The following is a 9079-nucleotide window of genomic DNA, read 5'->3' as shown; positions in this document are numbered from 1 at the left end:
GATTAGACCCAAGTTCTGGGTTTTGGAGAAGAATATCATAGAGGTGAAATGTCTTTCTCATCACATATCGGGGGGTACATAATACCAACATGACCTATATAACTGGTGATGTTAACCTTGCTCATTGGATTAAGGGAAAGTCTGCTGGATTTCTTCACTGCGAGGTTATGTTCTCTTCCTTATAATCTATTCTTTTGGAATCCAGCCTACACTCCGAGGGGGGTGTTTAGCCCCACTTCCTGGAGGAAGGAGTATCTACATATATTATTTGAAATTCTTTGTAAGAAAGGTTTGTACCTTCTTCCCCATTTACGTATTCAATTATTTATATTAGTATGGACTCATGGATATTTATTTTATATTGTGCTGTAACTTTAAAGTTTAGTTAATTTTGTTACTCAAATTCTTTTAGCTTGGGCCATCAGTACTCCTTCAGTTTGGCTTCTGTGTCCCTTTGATCTGCCTGCATCCTTTTGTTTTTTTAGTATTTCCATATTTTCTGGCACTACGTAATGCTCTAGGCCCATCTTGTATTTTCATTGCCCCAGCACTTGAATTAGTCATTTATCCAAGGATGTCTGAGTTTTGTTTTGCTTTTGCTGTTTTGGAGAAGGATATTTAGAAACTAAGGTCTGGATGCTAGATGTGCTTTTTGCTTGTTGGGTGTCATTGTTTCTAGTCTCTCAGCAGACAGAGCTATGAAATATATGAATGTATACTAACCAATATATACACACATATCTATAATCATTTCTATGGGTACATGTCTCTATACATATTAAACTAAACATGAGTTCATACTAATGTCTAAGACTCTAATCCAGCATCACACAATTCATTCTAGTCTTCTCCTCTTGCTTATTTGTAATTTTTTACTGATAGTAAGAAATCTGACTTATATTATTTACCATTTATTTACTTGTTCAACCCCAGTATACATGTAGTTTCATATTTTTAACCATACCCTGATGAAAAACAAATTTACCAACTAAAATTGTGTTTGTGTACAGTTATTTTTTGTTTGGTCTTATATTTCCCAATCAAAACATCATTTTCCAGGCACTTATGTCAGCAACTTTTCCCCTCCAACCTTTAGTGCAGTTATGTTATATATTTGTAATACAGTTAGATTCATTTGTCACAGTCTGCATTCTATCCTGGGATACTCTGATTTTTTTTAAATGTAATCATGTATCTTTCATCCAGTAAGATACAGAACAGTTTTATCACCCTAAAATGTTCCCTGTGAGTCTCCTTTGCATCATTCCTTTCCAACCCCTGACCAATACTGATTCATTTCCCATCTCTATAATTTGTCTTTTCCAGAATGTCAAATAAACAGAGTCATATAATATGTAGGCTTTTGGACCTGGCATCTTTAACTTAGCAACATGCATTTAAGATTCATCTATGTTGTGCGAATCAATAGTTTCTTCCTTTTTATCACTGAGAAGTATCCATTGTCTCAAGTACCAAGTTTGTTTATCTATTTACTTGTGAAAGACAATTTATTTCCAGGTTGGGATAATTAGGCAGAAAGCTGCTATGTTAAGACTATGTTTAGGTCTATAGGAAACTGCCAAACTGTCTTCCCTAGTAGTTGTATCATTTTACATTTCCACTAGTCATGAATTTGAGTTTCTTTTGCACTAAATCTTTGCCAGCATTTGGTATCATCAGTTTTTAGATTTTCGCTATTCTAGGAGGTGTGTAGTGATAGCTCATTGTGATTTTATTTGTATTTCCCTAATGACATGATGTTGAGCATCTTTTATTTGTCATTCATATATCTTCTTTGGTGAAAAGACATAATTTTTTTCTTTGTTTTATAAATAAACAATATATAATGCAGTACACAATTAATGCCATATGTAAAAATTAGGTTTTCTTATTTTTGAGTTTTAAGAGTTCTTTATATATCCTAGATATGAGTCCTTTTTAAAATATACTCTTTTGAAAAGTGAAAAAAAATGAAGCGAATACAAGGTACAAAAGAAAAAAGTTTTAATGAATAGTCATATGAAAAATTTTGAAGTTGCCCAATTGAACATTAGAATATTTTAGATAAGTGAATACTCATATTAGCTGGCTAGTTAAAGTATGGTTAAAGTGAATGGTTGAAGCATTGCCTCTTGATTTTAGTGCAAGTGCCATAGAATTTCTCTAAATAAGGAAGTTAAAGTATACCCATATCAAAATTCTGTCTTACTACTTTAACATCATGAAATCTACTAAATATCTTGAGACTTTAAAGCACATTCTTACAATCAATAAATAAAAATATATATGAGATATAAGTAGATCCCTATGATATTTGCTTCCTCTTTATGCACTGAATATAGCTTACCTCTATTTTCTGGTTATAATTAAGCTGCATAAAATAGCAACATTATACTGGATGCTAATTCTGTGCCAGGTAACATGCAAAATCATGTTATATAGATTATTGAGATTTATACATAATCCATTTGTTTGATTTCATAAGAAATTTAGGAGGAATATATATTGTGTCCAGTTTACAGAGGAGGAGCCAGAGGCAAAAGTATCATTTATCATGCCTCATTCACAGGAGGAACTAGGGCATAGTTGCTAATAATGGTAGAAAACATTATTTGGCTACATCTAACAAAGGAAATGATGAACAGTTCTTTGACAAGTTAATAAACATGTTCAGAACACTTTATTATGTCATGAAAAATGATATGGTAAAAGAATAATCCAAAATGAAATTGTTTATATTTCAAATCTTTATAAAACAGCTTTTTCATAGGTATTGTAAACACTGCAAAAGAGATAAAAATGTAATTGATATTATTCATGGAAAAATCAAGGACTGCAATTGGATCTATAGAGTAAGAAATATAAATCTGTGACATTAGTTGCCTACTGCTTAAAAGAACAATGTATTAATTCTCATGGTCTAATGTATTTATTTTTATTTCTTTGAAGCTTTCTTTTATAGATCATGTGCCACCACTGTTTAAAATTCTCATATCATTCCTTCATTAAAAAAATCATTTTTTAAGTACCTCTTAAAGAATTTTTTAAATACAAATGCATGATGGGAAAACTTGCTTAGTGTTTGCATATTTGTCTTAGTTCACAGAATTGATCATCTAGGTAAAAATTATTGGTACACAATAGTTTTATCAGGCATTATTCTATTGATACTTAGTATACAGCATTTCTGGTAAAGGGTTGGATGCACATCTGATTCTTATTCCTTAGCAGGCACCATGTTTTTCTGCTCTGAAATCTTTTTAAAAAGCCTCATCCTTGAACTTTTAAAAGTTAATTAGCATATATTTTGGTATAAATCATTTTTTCATCCCTTGAACTCTATACTCTATGGATCTATTTCATTCTGAAAACTTGGATATTTCTTAAACTCAGGGATATTATTTTACTGATGTCTCTTTGATGATTTCTTTATTTCTTATATTTTCTTATTTTAGGACTTCTGTTAGTTTTGTGTTGAACTTAATCACTACATTTTAAAATTATCTCTTAGATATTTAATCACCTTTTTATTCAACATTCTGTAATATTTCCTAGATTTTACTTCCCTTTTGCTTGATATAGTGCATTATTTAATTCATATACAGAATATTTAAATTCCGGAAATAGTATTTTAGTGTTTTATTCATAGTATATAAATGATATGAAATTTCAAAATATTAATTTATATTACTTGCTTAAACTAAATTGTAAATACAGATAAATCCTCATATCTGAATTTTTTCCCAAGTGTGTTCCACTTGATCTGTGAAAATTTAATAGGTATTACTTAAAAAAAAAATCAGTTCTGAGGTGAAATGAGTTTAGGAAACCCTGCATTTGACAAATATTAAACTTATTTCTTGAATCCATTATCGTAAGTGGCATTTAAGAAATTCATAGGTATTGGGAAACTCTAAGAAGTCATTTTATACAGAGAATTTTCCAGATTTATTTTGCTAAAACTACTTATCAGTTAAGGAACATATTAAGTAAGGCACAGGGCAGTTGTAAGAAATGAAACAGTTCTACTTTGGCATATACAGCATTGGAAATATATTGTTTACAATGAAATTTTGTTAAATTTAATGTGGTATATTTCTAGAAATTTCTAATATCTTTGTAAAATAAATACATTAAGAAGTACTTTCTGAATACAAGAGTAAGGGAATATCATTTATTCCTTTGTACTCCATTTCATTTCCTCCTCTAAGATTTCAAAACTAATTTTTTTCATCTTTGCTTTGGTGACAGTTTGGACGTTTGGTTGTCTTTTTTCTGGATGATTATAATGACATAAATGAAGGGAATTAAAGGAGTACTGAAAGGCTCAACTGAGTTTATTTCAGCTTTCCTCCTTATCAGTATTAGGAAAACAGCATGCAATCAAGATCTGTCTATATAGAGCATAACTGTTGACAGGGTCTAAAAAAAGCACTGTGTAAGATTATTTCTTGCATAACATTTATTATAATCAGATCAATAATGGGCCATAGAAATAGCTTTGTAAAACTAGAACCAATCAGTCAATATACATGTTGATTGCCTGTATTTTTGTAACAAAGTCTGCTGTATTAGATATTGCCTGTTTTGTGGACAAATTACGGTAAAAAAAAGGCATCCATTTATAGCAGTGACCTTTTTTTTTTTTTTCCTCCCAACAGGAGGGACAAAATAGTTTCAGAAACATTAGAAATATTTTCAATGTAGTCAATTTTGGATTTGCAACTATTACTTATTTAATTTAACTCATATGATTGTGTTCATAAGCTCCTTTTAAATGTAAATCTTTGCTGCATTATAGTGCATTATTGAACTACAGTTCATTAGATAATGAAATTTTATGAACTTTATTAATTTTTCCTTTTCATATTTAAGAGTAAAAAATTAAGGTTCTTATTTTAAATAATAACATTTGTAACTTTTGGTAAAATGGCTTTAGTTTAAAAAGGCAAACATAAATAAATGAAAAACTTGTTACTATCTTCTACAATCACCATCTTGCAGAACACAAATTTCATATTCACATTAAAAAGACATATTGCTGATGTTGATCATTAACTAGGAAAATGAGCCATAGGGGATACATTATGCTAAAGAACAGTTAAATGAGACATATTTCCAAAACACTTGTCTCTTGAAAATAGCCTATAACTAAAATCTTTTAAACAGCTTTATGTCATTTTATAAATTATTATACTGAAAAGGTAATAGCCAATACCCAAATTTAAAATGCAACCACACACCTACATTGTATGACCTCATATATCCATAAATTGAAGTCGTCCTTTTATATTGATTTTAGTTATAATAGTGAATATTCTGGTAGTTGGCAAAAAATTATAAATAATAGCTTTATGATATAATAGCAGCCTTGGGAATTGACAATTCATGATCTATAGTCTCAGTGTACTGCTACTTCATTTAAGATATGTAGGTACACAATGAATGCAATATGCATTTTTTTATTGCTTTCTTAGGAGGTGTTTGGAAGACTTGGGCAGTTCTGTGTCAAATAGTTCCAGGTGAAAAGCTGACCCTACCCATTACAAGTTGTGTGAGTTTGTGGGTATAGTGATTTACTCATCAGAACAACAAGATTAATAATACCAGACATTATAAGTATTAAATTCAGTGATGAATTTAAAATGACACTAATAGTACATTGAGTCCATTGGTTTCAATCAATACATGGTAGCAATTTTTTTTTTTTAATCCTGACCTTGAGAAAGTAGTCAATTTGTTATATAAAAACTCAACTTAATTTTTAAACTTTAGATTCTGTTGTTGTAAGTTTGGGAGGCTAATATACTTTCTTTCTTCTCTTTAATGCTATCATTTTTTTCTTTTCTAGCTAGTCACTGAAATCTTATATATTTTTTTTCTGATAGAAGTGTTAGTAGGTAGTATATTTCTAACATCTGAATAGCTTTTGGAATCAATAAATCCCAAAGATTAGTCTGAGACGGAGGAACTAAACTTCAAGAAGTAGCTTATAAAAGGCTACATTTATATAGCCTTTAGACATTTCTTACATTATTGTCCTGAATTGCTATTGAATTTTATGAGTATCTGTCTTGTCTCTCTAACAACAAGGAAAGGAACCTCATATTTTGTCTGTGTTTCCATTAGAATTTTTTTTTCCTGGAGACTCAATAAAAATGGTGTAATAAGTAGTAGATTTTATAGAGTTATTTTAATCTATTGAATACAGATTCACTAAATACCAGCATGGATATTTTGTATTGTATTGTTAAAATTTTGATAGTTAATAATGCTGAATTTGCTTTTTTTAAAAAAGGAAATGAAGATTACATATGAAACATATAGTTAGTAGATTTGAGTGATTTTTATTTTTTATTACATTTTTTCTAGCTTTATTGAAATATAATTGATTTATAACTGTGTAAGTTTAAGATGTACAATGTGATGATTTCATACACATTATTTATTGCAAAATGATTATCACAATAAGGTTAGTTAATATATTTATCACTTCACATAATTACAGTTTGTTTTTGGTATGTGGTGAAGGCATTTAAGATCTACTCTCTTAGCAACTATCAAGTATATAATACAGTATTGTTAACTATAGCCACCGCACTGTACATTAGGTCCTCAGAACCTACTCATATTCTAATGGGAAGTTTGTACCCTCTAACCATCTCCTCATTTCCCCCACCCTCCAGCCCCTGACAACCACAACTGTACTCTCTGTTTCTATGAGTTTGGTGTTTTTAGATTCCACATATAAGTGATATCATACAGTATTTGTCTTTCTCTGTTTTCTGAGAAAATATTATTTTACTTAATGCCCCTAAGATTTATCCAATGTCAGGAGTCTCTTCTTTTTTTATTGATGAATAATATTATATATATGTAATTATATATAATTATATGTATATATTATATATATGTCACATTTTCTTTATCCATTCATTCATCAGTGGACACTTAGATTGTTTCCATTCTTATCTGAGTAATTTTTAGATGTTAGTTACTTCCTCATTGATGCAAGAAAGAAAGTCTGGTAAATAAGGTATAATTAGTATAGTTAGAATCACATGTAACTGTCAACTACTCACATGACAAAAGATTGGAGATTAAGGACTCAGAATGGTTCTTTTTAAACAAATATTTAATTTACAAACTAGAGCCCACAAGGGACAAAATCTAAATTATGAATTTAGGGACCAGTAAGTAATTCTACTAAAAATTTTCCTCTGGTGTTTGAGCAGTTGCTCTGCTACCTTCCCATCCTTACTCCATCCTATCAGATACCTGCAATGATATTCACTCTGACTTTCAGTATCAAATTTGTTAATTATGAGAACTAGGCCCCTTTCTCCAAGTTTCATTTCATTGAGAAATGAAACCTGTCACTGCTGCCTTTGATGTAGGTATTGTGTCATCATAACAAACTATTCAACTACCATGTGTATATGGGGACTGGCTCCATAAGTTAATAGAAATACAACTATTTTCATTGTATTAAACAATCTAATCCTTTATTTTCTCTGGCTAAAAATCTATTTTCGGGTTGAAAGAAGTGAGGTTGAACTCTGCTTCTCTAATGCTATAGACTGAACATGTTTCCACATATATTTAGATCAGAATTACCCTTATCAAGGGTAATTTTTAGTCCTTTATTTTTATGACATTCACTAATTGGTAAATATTGTGTAATTTATGATATCCATAACATATTCTTATTGTCTTCCTTATTCACCCCTGTCAGGAAGAATTTGAAAATGACAGAGTAAGTGGTTAGTTTTTAAATTGTACTGGCACGAGATTGTGATTAAGGTTTTTTAAAAAATATTTTCAACTTTATATCAAATTAGATAACAATTACATATAGATCATAAAATTAATAAAGCAAGCAGATTTTTTACATAATTCATGTCAGATTTAATAGTCTCTTCATTGATTCTTTGTAGTGAGAAAGGATATTTTCATTGTCTTCCTCATTCTTAAGACTAACATCAGACTTTTAGTAATCTTCAACTTCTTTAGTATCAAGGAGCTCTTCTTTATTTGCTTCCAGATTTTTCTCTGTGGCTTTAATTTGGAGAAGTATTTTCAGGATATTTTTTTCTGATGAGCTATTTTTCCATATGTACTCTTACATGTCTGCTTCAGTCTTATTTTTCTCCTTCAGTTTTCCAAGACTCATAGTATAAAACTGTTAGCAGATACATTATATAATCATAATTCAGTCTCTTTAAAAGGGCATCCATCTGTCTGTCTTGATGGTAAGCACATCCATAATCTTGCAGTATCCCTCTCCTACAAGTTTAATAAGTTTATTTTTTGCATGATCATCTAAATTCAAACTGGAAAGTTTAACCCGTAAGGTTAATACTCGTGTTTTGGGGTATCAAATAGATGGTCCCCGATGGAACATAATCAGCTGTGTCAATTTCAATTGGAAAATGCTTGTCGCATTTCTCGTCACTGTCTAGTGCACCTGACCACTCGGTGCATAAATCTCTACTTTAAAAGTACTAGATTTCCCTCCTTTGCCATAGACACCCCCTTCTTTACTAGATAACCCATTTGAACAGGAATAAGTACTTCAGAGGGTTTAAATGGTGCTGCAACAGGGTAAACACGTCAAAAGCCGTTTTCTCTGGCCTAGGAGGTAGTGCCCTTCTTCTCAGAGGTCTTTTAGAGTTAGATGTTCTTTCTATTTTATGCGGGTTTGATCTCTGGGCAAGAGTGGCCGGAGGCACAGCAGTGGAGAAGGCACATAGGTCCCTGGCTCCAGGCTCCAGAGCCCGCCACGCATGGGACGTGGCAGGCACCGTGGCTGCTGAGACGGCAAGCCGGCGTGCGATTAGGTTTTTTAATCCCCAGGGCAATACCAGAAAATACATATCTTTGAATATTAGCAAGGGACATATTTCTGGTATCATTTATATTCTGATGTTCAATAATGTACACTTCACCCAGTTCTCATTGAGCTCAAAAATTATGTTGCATAGAAAAGTAGAGTACTTCTCCATGGCGCTTGGCAGCATTTTTTTTTTCAATATTTTTTATGTGATCTAATCTAATTTTATTTAAGATATAACTGAAT

The 9079-nt window shown here is 31.0% G+C and overlaps 1 pseudogene; it reads right to left on the bottom strand.

Annotated features, from left to right (window-relative positions):
• Nucleotides 1–7897: 7897 nt before the first annotated feature.
• Nucleotides 7898–8876, bottom strand: LOC105304421 (annotated as a pseudogene).
• Between the last annotated feature and the right edge of the window lie 203 nt (nt 8877–9079).

The sequence above is a fragment of the Pteropus vampyrus genome, unplaced genomic scaffold, assembly GCF_000151845.1.
Source record: "Pteropus vampyrus isolate Shadow unplaced genomic scaffold, Pvam_2.0 Scaffold340, whole genome shotgun sequence".
NCBI classification, from domain to species: domain Eukaryota; kingdom Metazoa; phylum Chordata; class Mammalia; order Chiroptera; family Pteropodidae; genus Pteropus; species Pteropus vampyrus.
Note: the sequence above shows the minus strand (reverse complement) of the source record. Positions and strands in the feature narration are given on the sequence as shown.